The 23,594-nt window shown below is 37.2% G+C and overlaps 2 long non-coding RNA genes across 8 annotated transcripts in view; one reads left to right on the forward strand and one right to left on the reverse strand.

Moving 5' to 3' along the window:
- Positions 1-21,724, reverse strand: part of LOC140618116 (uncharacterized) — a 207,998-nt gene extending 186,274 nt beyond the window's left edge. For all 3 annotated transcript variants that reach the window (XR_012018325.1, XR_012018324.1, XR_012018326.1), the window contains exons 1-3: positions 21,615-21,724; positions 17,658-17,729; positions 14,016-14,102 (exon numbers count right to left, since the gene is read on the reverse strand). This is a non-coding gene — a long non-coding RNA (uncharacterized lncRNA). The remainder of the gene's footprint in view (positions 1-14,015; positions 14,103-17,657; positions 17,730-21,614) is intronic.
- The window catches only part of LOC140618114 (uncharacterized), a 297,240-nt gene that overhangs the window by 194,254 nt on the left and 79,392 nt on the right, over positions 1-23,594 (forward strand). The gene's annotated exons all lie outside the window — the stretch shown is intronic.

Here is a 23,594-nt window from a genome sequence, read left to right on the forward strand (position 1 = left end):
GTCAGAAAAGGCCTTTCACTTTAGAAACTGAGAAGAGAGAGGGGTGATATATGCAGATGTGAATTCTAGAAAGATAATTTTGGTAGTAGTGTATCACATGACAGAGAAGTGACATATCAGGACAGATTTAATATAATGAAGCCAAATGGAACCCGGGCTGTGATGGCTGGAGCAGAAAAGTGGGAGTGACATAATGGGCACTAGTAAGTAAAACTGAGAAGTCTTATCAGGTGTGGGAAGTGAGAAAGAGGGAGAGAAAGAGGGGAGAGGCAGAAAGAGAAAGAGAGAGACACACACACACACACAGATTTTTTTTTTGAAGATTTATTTATTTATTTTAGACAGGAGGGAGGGAGGGGCAGAGGGAGAGAGAATCTCAAGCAGACTCCCTGCTGAGCATGGAACCCAGTGCAGGGCTCAATCTCATGACCCTGAGATCATGACCTGAGCCAAAACCCAGAGTCAGAGGCTTAATTGACTGAGTCACCTGGGCACTCCAGTGAGAGATTGATTTAAAGAGTCAAATATGATTGCTAAATGGTAGTTTTAAAGTTCAATGGTATAGACAGATGGTATGAGGGGTGGGAGTGGAAAAATGTAAGAAACTACAGACTCAGCTTTGGATAAACTGAGTTTATCAGTATGGGGGGTGAGAATGAAAAAATATAAGAAGTTGATCAGCTTTAGATAAACTGTAAGTTTTAAACTGGGGGGGGGGTAGAAAATGAAAGAAATTGATAGTTTTAACTTTGGACAAAAATAAGAATAATATGGATAAATATAAGAATGATTCACCTTTGAATAAATTCAGTTTGGGAAACATTTTGGATAAACTATGTTTGGGATATTATGAATATACCCATGTCAAAATGTCCAAGTGGCTATGGAAACCTGATCCATATAGGTGAAGGAAGGTAAAACAAACAATAAACAAAACAATAAAAACCAACAACAACAAAAAAATCCCCAACCCTAAATGAATATATAGAAAAACTTAAAAGAGGTTGAAGACTTACAGAGCATCTCTCTGTTTGAGGAGTTGTAGATGGGGCCAAAGAGTGTATCTGACAAAGAGAGCTTAAAAGAGAGGAAAATTATAAAATCCAAAGGAAATGAGACTTAAGAAAGAAAGTCATTAGCACAGTTAAGGGAAAAGTTCTCTAAAGCTGCTGGTGAACCTCCTTAAGAGCAAATTCAACAGCAGTCCATAGATAAAGACAGAACTTCAAGGAATAATAGGAAAGAGGATGAAGCATGAGTGTTGTTTGCTCTTTGAAGAACATATATCTCAATAGAAGCACAGAAAGAACAAAGCAAAGGGAATATAACATATAACACAAGAAAGACTATTTAGTAGCAAATTGAGTCAGTACTGGTTTATTCTAGCTGTAGGACCAAAGGAAAACAGGGTTAGGGCTACAATGTTTTCAATCATCTCTGTCTTTTCTCATTTTGCTACCATCAATTTTCATCCATAAATTGTATCCAAACAAAGTGTGCATTTTAATAATGCATCTAAGTTATACATTTTATTATACTGATTAAGACATTTAAGCTACAAAGTATTCAATTATACATTCAAAAATTTTTACTGGCATCTACTGTATGTATGGTAAATGCAGTACTAGCTACTGATGCCATGATGAGCAAATGCTGACATAGACTCTTCATCATATAACTAGCAATCTGATACTGATTATAAGCATTAATCAACTAATTATAAAAATACATGTAAAGTTACTATGTTAGGTGCCACTTCTAGTATTCTAGATTATGGTGAATAATTTTTCTTTATTAAACCTTTATCCAATGTTACAATACTTTATATTTCTTAGTTGTTCATAGCTTTCAGAGAATGATTCTGAACCTCATTGAATTCTCCTATTATTAAGGTACCTCTTAGAAAACTCACATGGTTTATCAAACATCATGTAACTGCAAAGTTTTAAAGCCTGGCCTTGTATCATTTTATCATCTTATCTTCACAAATCTCTGAATATTAAAGAAACACCTGCGTGATCTATATGAGGTCTTCTGGAGGAGTAAAAAGCAGGAAAAATGTGATATATACAGGAAGGAATTTCTCATGTTTTCTTGGCATTGAAATTTTCCTGGAATGTTCTTTGGAAATGCATTATTAAAATGCACACTGCTTATATTTAAACAATGCTTTCAGATCCTTAACCCACGGGTTTTTCTGAAAGAGTTAATTCACAAATCTAAAGAAACAAACAAAAGCCTGAGGCCTTTTTCTCTGGAAAATGTTTTGATAGGCATTTCTAAGTTTTATCAACATGGGAACTGCAGCTCATGGACTTAATGAATTGAGAACATGATAAATACTAAGGAGGTCAGAACATGCAGTGAGTAGCAGATGTTGGATTAGGCTTCAATAACTCATGTCAGTGGTGAAATACAGCTCAGTAGAGATGGGTGTAGGTTGTAGGGACAAAGACATGGTCACAGAGGGAAGCTTATCAACAAAGCCCAGGAAAATACCTGTATAGCTGGCATCACAGTCAAGAAAAGATATTGAATAACGCCCATCAACATCTAGTACTTCCATAATTTCAATGGTGATATCTATGCAGATGACTCTCCATCTTTGTCTCTAGTCATCATCTAGCTCTTGATCTCAAGATGCTCTATCATAAATTCAGCTGGACTCACATTTTCTCTCTCAAGCCTGCTTCTACCCCAAGTTCCTTAAATTAATTCCTAAGTTATTCAAGAGTGAAACCTTAGCTCCTTGACTCCTCTGGATCCTTTGTAGGCCAAATTCTCTCAATCCTATTTCTATCTTAACCCGAAGATTGACAACCTCCTTTCTACAAGCATGACGATTTTCTTGGTTGGGGTCTTACTATCTCTTACCTACATTGATGCGATGGCCTCTTGACTAGTTAGCCTCTCTCTATTATCTTTCCTTTCTAATTCACTTTATCACACATTGTGAATTTAATCTTGATAAAAGGTTATAATTATTCATATGCCTGAACAAAACTCCAAATTACACCCTGCCCGCCTCCCCCCCCCCCCATATAAAATAAAATCTTAACTAGCAGCTTGGGATTCCGTAACATCCAATCTTTGGCCTCAAAGATGTTTCCAAACGTATCCTCTAACCGTTCTCCAGTTCATGTACCCAATTTGCCTATTTGCTATTGCTATGTTAAGTTCTACTTTTTTTCTTGTCAAGGTCCTTTTTCAGATGGTTGTCACCTCTGTTTGGAATGTCCTCCATCCAATGAATTACTCTATGCCAAAACCCTACCTATTTTCAATTCTATTTTTATAAAGCCTTCCAAAGCATGGGAATTTAGCCAAGTGACCCTTTCTTTTTCCCAAACTCTCATAGCCCATAATCTCTTTTAAAAAATGATTTTGGTATGTGTCTTAAGTCCCCCCTCCTGAATTTTACTATTCTCAAGGGTACGACTGGTTCTTACCCAATTCAGAAAGATCCACATCACTATTTCAGTGTGTCATGAATGACAGGCCACTGGTATTTCTGAGCAAGTGAATATTTTACAGATTCAAACACCGAGTTCTGTAGGAGCTACACAGCATGCCCAAGGTCACACAGCTGTGAGAGGAGGGCCTCACTTCCAAGTCCCCTGACTTCTCCCTTGTGGCTTTCGCCTTACACCAGCTGCCTTAAGTTGACCCACAGGTTTCAGCACATCCCGTGGGTCTTTCTGTTGTTTTTTTTTTTTTAACTTTTTAACCAATAAATAAATGTGCCCAGACATTGGTGAAAAACACAAATACATGTACTTTTTCTGTTTCACATAATGATGTTTTCTGCCCTCTAGGATCTCAGTTCCACTGAACACAACACCTCTGCTGTGTTTTCCTTGGATGCCAACATGAAATTTAGTTGAACTCCTCCTAACCCCTTGAATCTTGGACTTTGGGCTCTAAGTTGCTTGGGTTTCCCAGTTGCCTCACAAGTACTTTCTGGTTTCAACCCGGTTGGAAATATTGAGACAAGAGTCTCTCTCAGAGTGTAGTGTTTGATCACTTTTACTTTTTTGAGTTGGAGGGAAGCAAAGCCTTTAAAAACAAATAAACAACAGTTAATCAAGCTTTTGATCCTCCTCAAAAGTTTGAACTCCGTTCCAGTTTGAGGCAAAAATTTAGGTCAGCTCTCATTTTATTTATTTGTTTCAAATTTTTCAAGGGAGCCCTTCACCTAGGACGCCCCAGGGCACAAACACAGTAACATACACAAGCACACATACTCACATACAATTACCATGTTATTTTAAAATTCATCCACCTCTCCATAGAAGCACTGCAATTTCCAAACAGCTAACAATAACAATAACAATAACAACACAGCAACTCCAAAACCAACAGCATTTTATCAGCTCATCTTTCACTGGGACTGGCTCCAGTTGTTTTTGTGGTATGGTTTAAGTGATGATGCTAAAAGTTTCCCCTATCCTCAAATATCCCCCAAAGTCATCCTACCATCTTATGTGAAGCCCCCTCAACATTGGAAATGTATCCCTTTAAATGGAAACACTCATCTAAAAAAATCCTTTAATGTCCTAGGAGGGGTATCTTTAAGCCATTGACACCTCGTTGAGAATTAGTTTATAGGAGATTAGTGAGTGAGTCATGCTTAAGGTCTGGAGGAACTCTCCACAAATTTAGACACTTGCTCACTACCTCCCAAGCCCTTCCTTCTACAAGTCTGTATGTTCTGCACTTACTCAGTTCTGTTTGCTTACCAGGAATGCCAATCCCTGCAAATACCTGGAATTTGTTTAGCAATTTAAAGTTTCACTTAAAAGTTCACTTTTTGCATAAGTACCAGGATGGATTGCCTATCATGTGGCAGATCTTTATATTACACTGCTTGTTTACTTTTCTGGTGATTGTGTACAGAGGTGGTATCGTACAGAGGTATGATAAATATATATCGTACATCCTATCTGCCCAATTAATAAAGAGTTCTGTGAGTTCCTCAAGGGTAAAGGCTGTGCCACATGTATCTTTACATATCTAATAGCTAGTAAAAGATGCTGAATGGAGGACCCTTGTTTCTTGGATCTACTCTACTTTGGGCCACAACTAAAGCAGAATAGGGTGAAATTTTGGAGCTATTTATTGAGGTGCCAGTGAAAGAACCAACAGGAAGTAATCGGTAAGATGATGAAGGTCAACATGTAGACTTATCCTGAGTCACATTTGGATATAAATGAGTGAATGAAATCAAAGGATCTGAAAAGATGGATGGGTAGTGATTGAGGCCATAGGAATGCAGAGCGAAAAAGTAACTTACTTCCCCACAGATACAACAAAGACAGAACAAACTATGCAGAAGCAGATAAGTGAGTGGGTGGGAAAGGTCAGAAATTTAATGGCAGATTATATCAAATTTATCATATAAAGGCTGCATGCTATGTTTTTAGAATGCAGTATAATATATGTCTAAGGGCCAAAAGAAGAAAAGTAAAATTTAGGGGATGGCTTCCAAACGGTGGGAAAGGAAGCTGTCAGTAGAGAAATAAATTATTGGTATGCAGTATTAAGGGCTGAACTTGGCTGAACACACACATATTTGTAGTAGTACCACACAACTGTATTAAAGGGTAACAAGGTAATATTTGCCATGGTGATTAATTTGCCCTATTCCAATCTTATTTTGTGTGCATGAGGTAAGGGGGTACCCGGGCTGCCCTATTTAAGAGACTTTAAGGGATCTATAGATTTCCTCTCCAATCCCTCCTCAATAGTAAGGCAAAAGATAATATGATGCTGCATAAAGAAATAAGAATTGAAAGACTTGTACATTGGTGTCTGAGAATGGAGATCCAGTTAACAAGTGGCTGTAATAGATAGTTGATTTTGAATTTTTTTTTTTTTATTTGACAGAGAAAGAGCATAAGCATAAGCAGGGAGAGTGGGAGAGGGAGAAGCAGGCTCCCCCACTGAGCAGGGAGCCCTATGCAGGGCTCAATTCCAGGACCCTGGGATCATGAACTGAGCTGAAGGCAGACACTTAACCAAGTGAGCCACCCAGGTGCCCCTTAGATAGTTGATTCTCCAATGACATGGGTTTGAACTGCACAGATCTACTTTCACATGGATTTTTTTAAATAAATACAGCACAGCACCATTCATGTATTCTCTCTTAAAATTTTCTTAATAACATTCTTCTCTCTAGCTTACTGTATTTTAAAAATATAGCATATAATACATATAGCATACAAAATATGTATTAATCAACTATCTACGTTATTGGTAAGGCTTTTGATCAACAGTAGCCTATGAGTAGTTGAGTTTACGGAGTCAAAAGTTAAAACACTGATTTAAACTGTGTGCTGGTGGGAGTGTGTGTTGGTGATTCTAATCCCCATATTGTTCAAGGGTGAGCTAAATATTACCAAACAGGAGTGTGATGGAGATAGTGCCATACAGAACTATATGGCCATAAAATTTAAGGACTAACAGAGACATTATAGGTCCTTAAGCTGGTTGGTTCTTAAGCTGGTAAGACTCAACCAAGGCTGCATTTCAGAATTTCATAGGGCTCTTTAAGGTAAGATACTATGCTGAAGCCTTGCTCCTAGGGGTTTTGATTTATTTAATATGTTGTGGTACCTGGGGAACAATACTTTTGAAAAGCTTCTCTGGTGATTCTAACGTGCAGTCCTGGTTGGAATTCTATCTCAATTCTTTCTTAATCTGGGTAAGATTAAATCCAAAGATATTAGTGATTTGGCCCTTAGGGCATAGCTAGTGGCAGGGGAAAAAAGAAACCTTTCTCTTTACCACAGAGATTTGGACAGACCACAAGACAGGCCATTTATCTCCTGAAATGTGACTGCTCTCCACCTTGCAAGTTTGTTTTTAAAGTCGCATGGTAAAATAGTAATTAGATACTACTATACACCTATTAAAATGGCCAAAATCCCAAACACTAATACTACCAAATGCTTCCACCTTCTGCTGATGGGAAATCAAAATGATAAAGCCACTTTAAAAGATAATTTAGCAGTTTCTATAAAACTAAACATACTCCGTATAATCCATTCCTTGGTTTACCCAGTTGAGTTGATTATTGATGTCCACACAAAACTCTGCACACAAATGTTTATAGCAACTTTACTTGTAATTGCCAAAACTTGGAAACAACCAAGATGTCCTTCAGTAGATGAACTGATAAACTCTAGAATGTCCAGAAAATGCAATATTATTCATCACTAAAAAAAATGAGCTATCAAGCCATGAAAATATATGTGAGATACTTAAATGCATATTAATAAGTGAAATAAGCCACCATGAAAAGGCTACATACTGTACGTTTCCAACAATATGACATTCTGGAATAGGTAAAACTATGAGACAGCAAAAATATTAGCAGCTTCTAAGGACTGAGGGCAAAAGGTGGAGAGGGTTGATTAGGCAAAGCACAGAGAATTTTTAGGGAAGTGAAACCACTCTGTATGATAGTATAGTAATAAATACATTTCCATACATTTGTCCAAGCCTATAGAATGTACAACACTATGAGTGAAACCTAGTGTAAACTATGACTTTGGGTGATAATGATATGTGAATGTAGATTCATCAATTGTTACCACTCTGCTGGGAAATGTTGATATCAGGGCAATGTTTGCATATGTGATAGTAGGGGTTTTACAAGGAATCTCTGTATCTTCTTACTTTTTCCATGAACTTTAAATTGATCCAAAAAACAAAGTCTGTTTAAAAAAATCATATGGAAATAGGGGGATCCCTGGGAAGCTCAGCATTTTAGCACCTGCCTTCGGCCCAGGGCATGATCCTGGAGTCCTGGGATTGAGTCCCGTATCAGGCTCCCTGCATGGAGCCTGCTTCTCCCTCTGCCTGTGTCTCTCTGCCTGTGTCTCTGCCTCTCTCTCTGTCTCTCTCTCTGTGTCTCTAATGGATAAATAAAATCTTAAAAAAAAAAAAAAAAGGAAATTAAAAGTCACAGTATCCTGAGAGAGCAGCCTATTGGGGTTCTCAAAAATCCACCAGTCTTCTCACTGCTTATCACTTTACACTGCAGAGTCTCTCATGCTCCTTCCATCATGAGACTACTTCCCATATACTAAGTGTGAGAAGTTCCACAACTGCTTAGGACAGGATGAACCTTTTCAGCAACCATTAAAAGAAGCAGCTGTGGAATGATTGCTAAGAACTGACCAGACAGTATTTTTTTCAATATTAAAGCATACCAGAAATATAAGTTACCATTTTCGGATCAAGAGTAATGGTTGCCATAGCTAGACAGACCAAACTTATTATTTATTGCCTGATAGGGAGGGAGGGAGGGATGGAGTTGGGGGAGGGAAGGAAAGTGGGAGGTAGAAAAGACAGAACAGAAACTATATAGAGGAAAACAAATGCAAGCTAAACATGAAATGCTTTTCAAGCTCATCTGGTGCCTAGAGCCAGGCCATCATTTGCATGGACTACTATGTGGATAACCCAATTGCTGTCACATATGAATCATACTCTCTTCTCCAATGACAGCCATATCCAAACTTTGGAAATGCAGCAATAGAAAACACCTAGACTGACTTTCAAAAATATCCCTCATCCAACCCTGGAAACTGAAGATCAGTGGGACCCCCAAGAAATAGTGATGATAAAGCCAACATTAAATAAGCCTCTTTTAGTTAAGGTATTTTAGAGGCAATCAAAGATGGATTTGTCACAAAGACAATGAAGCTTAAATTCAGGGTCCTTCACTTACACAAACCCTTTCAAGGCTCAGCAATGTTCTCTCAAAGTCATATGTACTTTTCTTTTTTAATTTTTAGAGATAGGGTATTTAATTACAATTGATTGTAACTATTTGTTTCCTTTCCAATTTCTTCTTTACCATAATTCCTTTCATGTTGGGTGGCACTGGAGTGCCACAGGGACTTGGGGGGAGGAGTTAAGTGAAAGTTGAGTTGGAGGAAACATCATTTTGGGAATATGAGATACATGCATGTCTTTTCACTGACTTTCAAGCACTGCTGATGTGTGGCTGGAATTCTGATGTAGGAGTCACTTCTAGAACACTGGTATTGGCCCCAAGCTGTAGGGCCAAAGATCATATCCTGACATGAATCTATCCTACGGCTTCCAGTACTAAGTCTATGTGGATGGTGGAGGAGAAATAAGATTTGAAGTGTATGCAGTCAGACGTTGGCCTGTGGAAGACTCTCCCAATATTCAGTTGTATAAAAGTATAAGCAGAGTAAATGTCAGGGGGAAAAATATTGAGATGCATCTGACAGTGAAATAATAAAAATATTATCTTCTCTGTATATTTCTCCATATATTTTATGATGCTGGTGGAATTTACCAACTTTTTAAAAATGAATAAATTTTTGTTATTTATTTTCTTATACAGATTCACTGTAATATAATTTTTTTATTTGGTTTCGATTTTTTTTGTCCTTTTGGAGAAGGAGATTTTCTTCTAAATATTTAATTTTTCATTGTATAATATTTAAGACATCCAAAATATGTAAAAGGTATATTATGGGACATAAAATAAGGGTTTATTTGTTAATTTGTTTTAAATAATGTGATATGCACATTATAAACATGCATATATGATCACAACATTTGGCCTTTGGTCTTCTCTCTGCCTCTTCAATTTTTGTTTTTGGGGAAGTCAGTTAGTATAGCTCTCAGTTTTTTCATACTATAGGTTTCAGTTTTCCATTCCTACTTCATGGAACATGTTTTTATGGTCAAGTGAAAGAAAGAGGAATATAAAAGAACAACGTAGATTATTTTTTGTGAGCAGGATGGGATTTTTCTTTTAACTGTGGTTGTCTTTTCTTCTTTAACCCTACCAGGAAGGGTTTTACAAAATAGACATTCTGTTCCCAGGCAATAACATTAGCAAGAGACAACAGGTAATCCAATCTTCAGAGTCTGACAGATATACTTTGATTTCCTTGGAGGATTATAAAGACACAGTACTGGCCCCATATGGTAGATTTAGGCACACTGATGCCTTTGGTCATGACCTCACAATATTCCACCAGATGGAGCCAGAGATTGAGGAGATGGCTGTAAAGGAAGAGACAAGAAGACCACTACCCATCTAAGGATGGTTCTATTTGAACTCAAAAACAACTTAGAGTTCACTGTGAGTTCATGTTAACCAAACATACTATGCTTTCTGGTTAGGATAACATTTGCTCCTTCAAGATATTGCAAGGCAGAAACAAAGGTATGCATTATAAGGATAAAACATTGGAAAAACATTTTATAAACTGTAAAATACCCTATAAATATGTTACTATCACTATTGTTAATATTTTGAAAGGTTTTACTTAGTAGCACTATATCTAAACGATAAGCTTAGAAATCAATCCATCATCACTAATTGGGCATGAACCAACAGGACATGAAGATGCAGAGAGAAAAGATAAAACTTATTTTTACAAAACTCACATTCCATGTGGGCTTATACAATGTCTGTGTAACCCAAATAATCAGGGTATGCCAAATGGTTCAGCCTAACCTTATGATCTCATTTATAGAAACATAGGATATTAGTTAAATGTAATTTAAAAGTACTTGTTCCCCTACAAGATTATTAAAGGGTTTACCTTTTTGCCACCTACAAGAGCACTTCTGAAAGAATCCAGCTAATCTTTTTCTACAATTTTTGTATCTCTCAGCTGCTCTAGTGCTTTTCTTTCTCAACATTTTCTTTGAATTTCCTACATGATACTCTTATTCCAGCAAGAATATGTGTGCTACTCAGGCTGGGATACTCTAGGATAGCTAGAAATTCAGCAGTAACATGAATCTATTCTTTAATATGCTTAGAAGGAAATGCACTATATCTTATGGTAAATCTAGTTCTTTACACTTTCTCATGACTTCCACTACCCACAACCCCAAAAAGACATTCAGTAGATAATTTCTGGTGACTAACACTCTCATATTACTGGATATCTAGAAAGGCTGGATTCATATAAGAAAGAACTCTCATAAATACTATCTTAATTATTAATCTGCTTTCATTACTTTTATTGTCATTCTTACTCCAATATCAGAATCAGAAATGCTACCAACTATTTTTGTGTATATGAGATGTTTATTGTAGACAGAATCCAGGTGAGAATTCTGACATGGGAAATGAAACTTTGGAAAAAATTATTGAAGCAAGAGGTTATCAGTAGATGTTCCACCTCTAGACAGAGACTCCCAGGTAACCCTTTGTAACTCCAGAGGCTTCTAGAGTGTTTTAGTGATATTATCTCCTCCAAATTAAACTGTAAACAAAGTCAATGTATGATTCTTTTTTTTTTAATATTTTTTTTTAAAAAATCAAATCTGGAACAGGTAATTTCTAGGTGTCTCATTAAAATCTTTTTCTATGTCCAATGAATAGACAATGATTAAAACAATTGCCCTGGGATCTAGGTGTGACTTTCTTTTTTTGGATTTTATTTATTCACTCATGAGAGACACAGAGAGAGAGAGCGAGGCAGAGACACAGGCAGAGGGAGAAGCAGGCTTCCTGCAGAGAGCCTGAGGCGGGACTTGATCCCAGGATCCAGGGATCACAACCTGAGCCAAAGGCAGACACTCAAACAATGAGCCACTCAGGTGCCTTAGATGTAACTTAATTCAGTTAGAATTACAATGAAAGGAAAATCAAAATATAGAAAAAAAATAAATAAACAAGACCTCATCCAAGCTAAGCTTCTTCAAGGGGTTTGGAAAAATCAACATAGCCAGTAACTTGATTTGAAAGTCACCTCTTTTTTAGGGATATCAGGGTGGCTCAGTTAGTTGGTTAAGCTTCCAACTCGTGATTTTGGCTCAGGTCATCTCAGGACATCTCAGACCCACATTAGGCTCCCTGTCCAGCAGGGAGTCTGCTTGAGATTCTCTCTTTTCCTCTGCCCTCTCCCTCTAGGCTCTCCTCCCACTCCACCCCTCTCTCTTTCAAGTAAATAAATAATTTTTTTTAGAGTCACTTCCTTTTTTTATATTGCACTTTGAATGTCCCATCCTTACTCTAATGATGGCTGGCTAAAGCACTGGCCCCTCCCCTCCAGATTTCTCAATAAGAAAAATTTCAGCATCCTAAACAGAATACTTTCTCATCTGCAATTATCCTTAGGCTCCTGTTACCTAGGGATATGTCTGTCAGTCGTGAGATAATGATTTTAAAAAAGAATATTTTATTTAAAAATCCAGGATAAACCTGGATGGTAGAATGTCTATACTGATCCTTCTGGCTTTCTCTCTAACAATGTGAATTATTTCAGCAACATAACTGGTAAAGCACATTCTTTAGACAACCAAAATCTTCAGTCTGGCTGTGTTATCGGCCTCGGCATTTCAGATAATGTGCTCCACTGCTTTTATAATTGAAAAGTGTCACCCCCACCTTTCCTGTATTTCTTTTATCCCCAGTCCCACTACTTAAATTTCCAAAGTTCAAGATTTAGGAAAAAAACAGTCTCACTGTAGGGAGATTGTTAGGGAATAAACAAGCGGATAAATAAAATGAAGGGGCTTACAACCTATTTTAGGTGACAAAAAAAATTTTTAGAAAATGAACAAGTTATGGTCACTCTTCTAGAAAGAGAGACTCCTTTCTCCTATTTTTCATCTCTCCACACTATTAGAAGGAATTTCTCTTTCCAGGAGGCACAGAAGGTAAACTCTTTTCTTTACCTTTTTTACTAGGATTCTGCTATGGGAGTTGCCAACTCTCCTGTTCAGTTCTTAAATGTCTTCCTCCATTTTATAATATGTCAATGTAGCAAAAGCTGAATGCTCACAAAAGCAAAAACTTGGATTAGATTACAAAGCACCATCTTCTTTTGAATCCCATTGGAAACAATTTGGCATAAATTAAAACAGGCTGGAAATTAGCTCATGATCTAAATTTATTTAAGCTCACTTTCCCAAATATCTGTGTCTAAATCTCTCTATATATGTATATAACCTATACCTGTATATATACATGTATGTGTATATATATAATACACACATATACACATACAAAAACACAAAAACAAAACTTGTTTTTGTGAGGATTTTAAGATGAAATATATATGTAGTATGTATTTTTGTTGGACTTTTAGGAAAAAGGGAATTTATTTATTAGAGAAAAGTCATCTGTGAATTACTCTTCTTAAATTAGTATGTTTGACATTAACTCTTTTGATTGAAACATGCTTTCTTTCACATAATTAGTGGACTCTATGCTTTAGGGTCAATTCAAGTAGCATTTTAAGAGCCTAAAGTTGGGACACCTGAGTGGCTCAACGGTTTGGCACCTGCCTTCCGCCCAGGGTATGATTCTGGAGTCCCGGGATTGAATCCCGCATCAGGTTCCCTGTATGGAGCCTGCTTCTGCCTCTGCCTGTGTCTCTGCCTCTCTCGCTCTCTGTGTCTATCAAGAATAAATAAATAAAATCTTTAAAAAAAAATAATAAAGAGCCCAAAGTAACCCTCTGGAGAGAGGCAATCACTTCCCAGGTCAACAATCACTTGTTTTAAACACTATCAGTTACCAGAAATATGGCCTTACACACGGCCATCATACATGATGTATGAATATATACACACATACATACATATATATATATTTCATTCTAAAATCCTCACAAAACTAAGTTTTCTTCTTTCTTAAAGTTTTCTTTGGATTTGCTTATAATTTTCCAATCCAGAATTATGTAAATAAATTATATCATACGAGGCAATATGTTCAAGGAGTTACTACATTAAGTAAGCAAACGTCATTAAAAAAAAAACTGTAAAAACAAAGTCCCTCATTCAAGGTTCCTTTGAAACATGTTTATCCTTGGGAATTCATTCACTTTTCAAACCTTCCTACCTTTAAACTGCTTCCAAGCTCAAAGAGCCCGGAAGGAATTCATATGCCTGAAGCTATACCACCCTGAGAGGATCTTCTTGAATTTTACAATTGTCAGGTGGGAGATAGGCAAAGGGGGCAGGGTTCAGCGAGAGCTGGAAGGAGACCTGTAGCACACCTGCAGTAGAGAGGAGTTAGGGAGTGGTGCCAATGACTCGGGTCTGGATCAGGCTTTTAAACTCAGGATCTGAAGGCTGTTGCTCATCTAAAAAAAAAAAAAAAACATATATATATATATATAAAATAAAACAAAAAAGCTTTTGGCATCATGTCATTCAGGGAAGGAATGTTAATCCTCTTGTCTGGCCTGAACTGATTCTTGAAACATTATAATCTGTTTGCCTCAATTTCACCTTTAAGTTGACCTGAACAGGATGCCTCTTCACTTCCTGTCCCAGGATGTAGTTCCTCCCCAACTCAACAGACCCATTAGCAGCTGTGTTCCATCCCAGGAACAAATGGCTCATCCAATATTGTTCCCTTGCTCTCTTGCAAATGAAAGTGTAAGCCATAGTTGGCTTAGTGGGTCACATTCATAAATATCTTGTGTTAGCTCTTTACCCTATATGGGTAGACACATATGGAAATGGTAAGCCATTTCCCTCAGAATCTAAACAGTGTTTGGCTCTTCCCAAAAACCTGGTCATCCAGATTTTAATGCATTTGCCATATACTTACATGACATGATACACTTTGTAAGACAAAATCCACCATTCATTCTTTGAGAAGTATTATAAAGCCTACTTTCCAATGAAATCAACAGCATTCTGGTGACAGTAGGCATTATCTCTTTTAGAAACATGGCACCAGGAGTCTCTCAATCTCTTTTTAGACCATAACCAATGACCTCTTGTCATGTTGAGGAAAAATAAAAGCAAACCTTCAGAATTCTCTCTCTCTACCTCCTTGTTTCTCTACAGGAAAGTGAACAAATACCCTGCCTCATATCCCCTAGGAAACATGTCTACAATAAACAGGGATTATATTTATATTAAGTATGTATCTACAATCAGACTTCAATGTGCAAGAAATGCCATTTTAAAATATTTTTCTTTAAAATCAACTAAATCGGGGACACCTAGGTGGCTCAGAAGGTTAAGCATCTGCCTTTAGTTCAGGTCATGATCCCAGGATCCTGGGATCGAGCCTCATGTAGGGCTCCCTATTCAATAGGGAGTCTCTCCCCTCTGCCTGCTCATCCTCTCTTTTTCTAGCTCTCTCTATCAAATAAATAAAACCTTAAAAAAAAAATAAAACCAGGAATGCCTGTGTGGCTCAGTGGTTGAGTGTCTGCCTTCGGCTCAAGGCATGATCCCAGGATCCAGAATTGAGTCCCACATTGGGCTCCCTGCGAGGAACCTGCTTCTCCCTCTGCCTATGTCTCTGCTTCTCTGTGTGTGTGTCTCTCATGAATAAATAAATACATCTTTAAGAAATAAATACATAAAAATAAAGTCAAATCAATTAAACCTTGACCTGACACTTCATCTGGTCCAGCTGGTAGAGAATATATCCTAGTCATTAAAGGAGAGCCCTTCCTTTCACCTAGTGTTACCCAAGAACCCAGAAGGCTTGTGTGCTGTCTGGTAAACAGAAGCCAGGGAATGTCCCTGTCAGTTCATCATAATCAGTAATGAAATCCCTCCCTTGCTAGGCTTGCAAGATTAAATGCAGGGCACCTACTAATTTTGAATTTCAGATAAAAATGAGTAACATCTAGCATAAATATGTGACAAATATTGCACCGATGTACTTAGACTAAAAAGCAATTCAATGTTTACTTGAAATTCAAATTTTATTGAGTGTCCTATATGGACCAAAACTTACAACCCTACTTCTTGTCTGAGTCTGCAAATCCTATTGATAAGCACTGGTTCCAAACTGAAAGCTGTCCGGCCCAAATTCAGGTTTTGCAAATTCTAGGAGGCACAACCCAAGCTTGCATTCCATCCTCTTGGATACAATACAGTAAATTTTTCACTGGTCTTAGCTTCTTTACTGGTCACCTCATACCCATACTTGTCTGGGAGTCAAGCTTAGAATCCAGGTAGTCCAAAGATAACATCTATTTTAATTCTGTCATACCGACCACCTTGGAGACAAAGAAGTACTTGAAATCGGAAGAGAGGAAAGAAAAATAAAAGAGATCACAACGCAAATTAATATCTCAATATAGCTTTCTGACAAATAGCAATTTAAGGAGATGCTCCACTTAATAAATATGACATCTTTCCTTTTTGCTTTTTTCTTTAGATTTACAAAGCACAGATCATAATTCAGTAAAAACTACGACACTTTTGAACAAACCATTGTGGAGTCTCTATACTTTCTAGCTTTATAGGATGGTTCTAAGGACCTGCAGGTGGGTTGAGGCTGACAGGAGTAGGGGTGGGGGAGATTGTTCTTGCCTTGTACTGAGTCAATAACTCTTTCTCTCTATGTGGCCTAGATTTCTCTCAATTTAACATAGAAGGAATAGAATCAAAGTCCATCTGATTTAAATACTTAAACCAGAACAATGCAATGAAATCATGGGTAGTAAGTAGTCTATCTTAGTTATGAAGAACAATTAGATTAGGAGTTGGGAAATCTGGGTAGGACAAGTTGGTGAACTTCTAATCATGTGATCCAGTCATCTAAACCTAAGTACATTCACCAAGCTTATAAAGGTGTAATCGGGTAGTTTAATATAATGGGATCAGACTAAGTAAGAAGCACTCTAAATATTCACCACTCCCTGATGGTAGGAAGACTGTTTTCCTATAGAAAAGCCATGGATGATCTTTACAAGTGTATGAAATAATGCTCCAGAATTTCAAGACTTCAGAAGACCCTCATTTGTCCGTCTTAAATAGTTGTGATTCATCCATGGCTTGCTCTGAGTGCATTTCAATTCTTAAAGGAGAAAGCAGGAAGGAAGCTCATGGTCTTACTGTTTATTGTCCTAATTCTTGCCAAATACTTCACCTAAGAAATCTTCCTTCTTCATGTAAGGCCTGATATGCAGCTATTTCTAAATTAGGAACTTGGTCCACTTTCTTCTGATGAGTAGGAAAAGTACAAGATCACAGGGAAGGATTAGGGATAGAGAGGTATTTCTAGGACCTTGAAACTGCTAGTTAGAAAGCTCAGATTGAGCAAATGCTGGCTTTCTCTCCCCTTCCCATTCCCTACCTATTTTTTAAATTATTTTTCTAAAATAACTATTTATTCTGCATTCCATCAGAGAAACAGGATATCCCAGGGCCAGTGGAAATACATACAAGGCTCCTATAGGTATTTTAAGATGTTGGAATCTAAAGAAACTATGTATTTTTTAATTAGAACGGGTTCAGATGCTTTGACAAGTCTTGAAAGAATAACATATGAGGCATTCCAGGTTTACCCTGCAGTCAAGCTCAGTATTTCCAGCCTTTGAAGTTGCTGATTTACACACATCTGTGATGGGCTCAGCTGGACCCACCACTTACAGACAACTTCAGAGTCACAGGCCCCAGGTCCACTGCCTGTAAAGGCTCTGATAGAACAGTACTGTTCATCTCCATATGCACATTAGAATCACACAGGGAGCTTTCCAAAAATTCCAATTTAGGCTGCATCCCAAATCAATTAAATCACAATCTCTGGGAGTGGCACCCAGACACCATTGTTTTTTAAATTTCCCAGTTGTGAGGTTAAGAATGAGAATAAATGAATTTTAAAGTATCAATGAATTAAGATTCATAGTAGACAGATCTCAAAATGCATTCTGAATGCTTACCTGGGATGAGGCCTGCAGGGGCTTAAAGGGAGAACTCAAATGAGGGAAGACAACCTCCTCAACCTCAGGGACCTAGGCACAAATGAAGCTTCCAGGTGAGGCTGTTGTTTAAGCTTCTAAGAGAGCAATATGCTTTCTATACAAGATGGAGGGAATATAAGGCAAAAAGTTCCTGAAACTCTAAACTTTAAACCCCATTCTATTCTGTATGGCCAGACTACACAACTCCTTAAGTTTCAGTTTTCTCATCTGATTAATAAGAAGGGGAGTTTTTAATCAGTAACTCTCAACCATGACTGAACATTAGAGTCATTTAGGGTATTTTGTTAAGTCCATATGCCCAGGCTGCACCTTGGACCAATTAAGTAAGAATATCTAAAGCAAGAACTTCAGCAGTGATTGACATTTCAAAATAGTCTCCGTGTAGGATTGCCAAACAAAGTGGATAATGCTAAGGTAATTGTGAATTTCAGATAAGCAAGAAATAATATTTTAGAACAAATATGTCCCAAATATTTTATTTGTTTCAAATACTTATGCTAAAATATTATTTGTTGCTTACCTGAAATTCTAATTTAACAGGGTATCCTGTATTTTTGTATGCTAAATCTGGTAACCCTACGCATGTGATTATATTATCACCAGATAATATAATATCTATAATAAACGTCCTATATAGCCAGAATGGCTGGTCTCTCTATTCATGGGCAGGAGCATCAGCTTCACTCAGGAACTTACTAGAAATGTAAATACTTGGGCCCCACCCAACACCTACTGAATCAGAAACATTATTTTAACAAAATCCTCAACCATTTATGTGTACATTAAAAAGCAATGCCTAGATGATCTACCACAAAATTTTCAAGAACCTTCCAGCCATCCTAGCCAAGATCAGAAAATTTAGGAGTTGCTGCATAAATTATAATGTGTCCCCAAGTTTTTAGAAGCTGCAGGAATGATTTTGCTACACTGTCTGCAAGAAAACTAGTTGCTTCTATTTTTCATGCCAACCCTAAGCTAAAATGTGCCTACTCTTGTTTGAGAGCTATGGGTTTTTTGTTTTTTTTTGTTTTTTTTTTTTTTTTGAGAGCTATGGGTTTGAGCTCAGACTACACCTCTGCTCACTACTTGAACTGCCCATGCCTGTTTTCCTCTTTACGTAGGCAGAGCCCGGATTTTGACCCAGATATTGCTCTATTTAGAGCACAAAGCTGGGTTGACTTCATCAGCCTGCCAGCAACCCCAAAATGGTGACTCAGATCTGACCTGTCCATGCAAATATAGTCCTTCTGCAGGGCAGGGCCTCCTTACTTTAGCTAGTTAACTGGGCCTTCACTGACATTAAGGACCTCTTGTCTTTCAAACATATATGTATATATATACACATATATATAATTATTATATTATATATTATTAATAATATATTATATATATTCTATCTATATCTATCTATATATTATATCTATCTATCATCTATATATCTATCCTATGTATCTATTTATCTATCTATCCATTCATCATTGTTGGTGCTATTGAAATAAATTATTTTTAACTCTTCCAAATTTAAAGGTACATAGCATTTCAGAATCTCCATAAGACACCTTAAGCCTAAACATTATTACACTCTAAGCCATAACTTATCAAACCCAACATTAGCTGTCCACTCTGATCTCAAGGTAAATCCAATTATAAAAATAAACACCAAGGATTTTGCAATTTTATACTATGCATCATAAGTGCATTTGTCTGAAAGCATGTGACTCCAACATCAATTTTGGTTTTCTTAAATATACCCACCTTGTTTTCCAATTACCAGGGTTTTGATTAAAGCCTAAGTATTCATAATCCCCTCCAACTAATATGAAATTAAATCTTTATGCTTCCAAATCATTTACATTAAACTCAAAAAGGTACTGTTTTGCAAGAGATGTTTGCTGTACAAAACAGTACCTTCCTTTCGCCTGCAAGTTTGCTAGGTTAAGGGCACATAAGACTCCAACCTAAAAAACAGCTGTTTAACTTGAAAGTTAGTGCCCTATAAATTCTAAAGCATTCTAAATAAATGAAGATGTTCTTTAGGATTCAAAATCTTTTTTTAATTAAAGCCTCTTTTTTTTTTTAGGATTCAGAATCTTGTATATAGAAACCTCCTTAAAAGTCTTTCCTTTTAGGGATCCCTGGGTGGCGCAGCGGTTTGGCGCCTGCCTTTGGCCCAGGGCGCCATCCTGGAGATCCGGGATCGAATCCCACGTCAGCCTCCCGGTGCATGGAGCCTGCTTCTCCCTCTGCCTGTGTCTCTGCCTCTCTCTCTCACTGTGTGCCTATCATGAATAAATAAAAATTAAAAAAAAAAAAAGTCTTTCCTTTTCTAGTTAAAAAGAGAGAGAGAGACTGTGTGTGTGTTTAAGATAACTGAGGATCTGCTTTAGACTCTGGATCATCTGGCTCTAGGCACTTCCCTTATAAAGACTCCATCAAAGCATTCAATGGCTAAATGCAATTTTTACTTCACTTGTATTTCCAAAGCAGAATAATATGCATACTCTTCTCACTATAGTAACTAACGGCTATAGTATATTTATTAGCATAAATATGCTGAAGTGGCTTCCCAATTAAAAGATAAATTACTAGTGCTATTTTACAGCTAGCAATTTTCTCCTTATGATTGGGACCAAGTAGATGACCTAACTTATATTATTTTTCCCTTTCAATTTAGTATAGTTGACAGTGAACTCAGTTCTTCCTTTCAGATCATGCCTTTGGCTGTGGAGTTCCTGACGGATGTTAGCTGGCTCCAACTTGCCCTCCTTGCTTGTTGAGGTGACAAGACCTCTTTGCCCCATGGGGACTAGAGCCATTCAAGCCAACACCCACACAGGGTGGGACTGATTCTCCCTGGACATAAATCTGCCAGATTGTCATCAGCTAGATCATCCCCCAACAAGGGCAGAGCAGTATAAGCAAGCTGAATCATAGATTACTTCACAGCTTATAGCTAATAAAATAACAGACTAAAAGGTTAATGCGATTATTTTCCTGAGCTTAAGACCATATACTAAGACAATTGGTTGAAAAGTGAAAAAAAAGTATACATAGAAATTCTATATATTCAATAACAGAGTAAAGCTACTCCAAATTATTTGCTAAGAAAATATGAATTTGGTTAATATATTAATATTACTTAAAACAAAATCTTAACAGTAAATTGTACATTTAGAAAACCCACAGTAATTTTATTTCTATGTAGGTGTTTATTATACAAATGTGCAAGATAATATAAAATAGTCAACAATAGTTCTTTTTGATAGTTTCTTAAAGTGAAAACTGAGACATTCTCAAATATCATTCAAATTCTTCACCTCTATTTCTTGAACTTCCATCTCCTTCCTTCCCTTGTTTTTTCCCCCAGAGATCAATGTGGCCAGTTTATATAGAAGTAAGAGTGTCTTGAATGGACACCAGAATATATTAATCAGACTGGATAAGGAATATTGTAGGGTAGGAAACTCAATGTTTTCTCCATGAGAATACCAGACACCAGAGGAACTGAAAACAGGAAATACGGCTGTCATGCCTCAGTGCCTTTGACACTGAAGAAGATGCTTTTAGAAAAGTGTATGACTCCAAACGTTTCTCCTATAAAATACAATGACATTTAACTTCCTCTGTATAATCCTGTCCCTAAAGTTGTGTGTGCTTCATTCCAACAAGCTTTAATTAGAAGTCATTCCTTGAAATGTTGAAGACTGTTCCAGTTACTATTGCTAACAAACAAATTAACTCAAAACTTTGTGACTTAAAACATGCTCATAATTGTATGAGTAAGATATTTAGGAAAGCATCTGCTAGGTAGTTCTAGCTTAGGGTCTCACATATGGTTACGGTAGATACCACTTGGAGCTGCGGTTATTTATCTTTAGGCTCAACTGGGTTAAATGTTCAAGAAGATTCTCTCACCTGGCTTGCAGTTGGTTATGATGGTTGACTGAGATTCAGCTGAGGCCACGTATGGCCTCTTCAGCATAGCAATCTCAGGATAGTCAGGGTTCTTATGTGGTTTCCAAAAGAAAGTATCCTAGCTGTAACACCTTTTATGATGTAGCACTAGAAGTCACACACTGTTACTTCTGCCATATTCTATTGGTTAACAGGAAGTCACAGAATAAAGGGAAGAGAATTAGACTTCATCTCTTGATGGGGAAATGGCAAGGTTCTAGAAGAATATGAAGAACATGTGGCAGCAGAGATATTATTGTAGCCATCTTTGGAAAATACTATCTGCCACAGATGCTGATGGGAGTAACTAAAATAGAATGGATTTAAATGGAAATAGATAGATAGATAGATAGATAGATAGATAGATAGATAGATAGATAGATGAGAGAAAGATAGATGAAGACAGATACAGACAGGATTCAGTTAAATGATTTGAATAACTATTGAAGATCTGGAACACCTGGGTGGTTCAGTGGTTGAGCATCTGCCATCGGCTCAGGGCGTGATCCCAGAGTCCTGGGATTGAGTCCCACATCAGGGTCCCTGTGGGGAGCCTGCTTCTCCCTCTGCCTATGTCTTTGTCTCTTTCTGTGTGTCTATCATGAATTTTTTTTAAATGAATAACTATTGAAGATCTGTCTTTAGTGATTCTTCTGGGTTGAGCCTCCACTCAAGATGCATCCCCTTCTGACATCCGTTCAACAAGAAGAGTTGGGCATAAGCAATCAGGTAGAGATTGTTCTAGTTACAGGGTTAATTATAACTATTAGCATCCAAGAAGCAGTTTAGGAAAGGAAAGATGGAGAGCATAGAAGGATGGAGTGAGGGAGAGGAAACAGAGGAAAGGGAAGGGAAGGGATGGGGAAGGGAGAGAAGGGGAAATAACACCTAGAGCCCTCTTTCTGCCATCATCTGGCCTCCCAGAAGTGTCTGTCAGCCTGTCAGCATTACCAGAACAACACCAGGACACAATAACTTATCAGAACAAGAGACTTCTCTCTCTCTTTTTAATGACCCATAGGCATGTTATTTGTAAACTATAATCACATGTCACATCTCTGCTATTTATTCCTTTTTTCCATTACTGTGTTATTGAGCCTACTTTTCCCCACTCCTTCACCTAGGTTTACCCACTGAGACTCAACTAAAAATTAAGAACTATAAATAAAGGAATCAATTCATTAATTTTTATCTACAGTCTCCAATATTCTAATATTGATCTCTTTCCAGTTTAGAAGTCATGAAACCTCACTGTCATGCTGGATTTCTAAAAAGAACTTTAGAAATTAATTTATTTATCTCTGAGTGTGTTTTTAAATTTTTTTATGTAAGTTCAATTTCATTAGCATATACTGTATTATTAGTTTCAGAGGTAGAATTTACTGCTTCATCAATTGCTGATTAGTTCAAGTGCCCTCCTCAAAGTGCATCACCTAATTATCCCGCCCTCCTACCCATCTCCTCTCCAGCAACCCTCAGTTTATTTCCTACAGTTGAGTCCCTTATGCTTTACCTCCCTCTCTGTTTTTTTGAAAAAGTAAATAAATAAATAGAAGAGTTATTGGAGCAGCTTGGTGACTCTGTCAGTTAAGTGTCTGACTCTTGATTTTGGCTCAGGTCATGATCTCAGAGTCATGAGATCAAGCCTCCTGTCCACATTCAGAAGGGAGTCCACTTTAGAGTCTCTTCTCTCTCTATCTCTCTCTTTCTGCCCCTCACTCTCCACTCTCTCTCTTGCTTGCTCTCTCTCTCTCTAAAATATAAAAAATAAATTGTATGAAAAAAAGAATTATCTCTATGTTGGAAGTCTGAAAATAATTTACTAGCTATATTCTCCTGGCCTGAGGTTTTTTGAAGGATACTTCGCTAGATTTCCTATTTTCTAATTTTTCCATTTATTCAAACTTGTTTTTGAACCATAGACCAACTATTTCTTTTTTT

Source organism: Canis lupus, chromosome 26 (assembly GCF_048164855.1).
Source record: "Canis lupus baileyi chromosome 26, mCanLup2.hap1, whole genome shotgun sequence".
Taxonomy (NCBI): domain Eukaryota; kingdom Metazoa; phylum Chordata; class Mammalia; order Carnivora; family Canidae; genus Canis; species Canis lupus.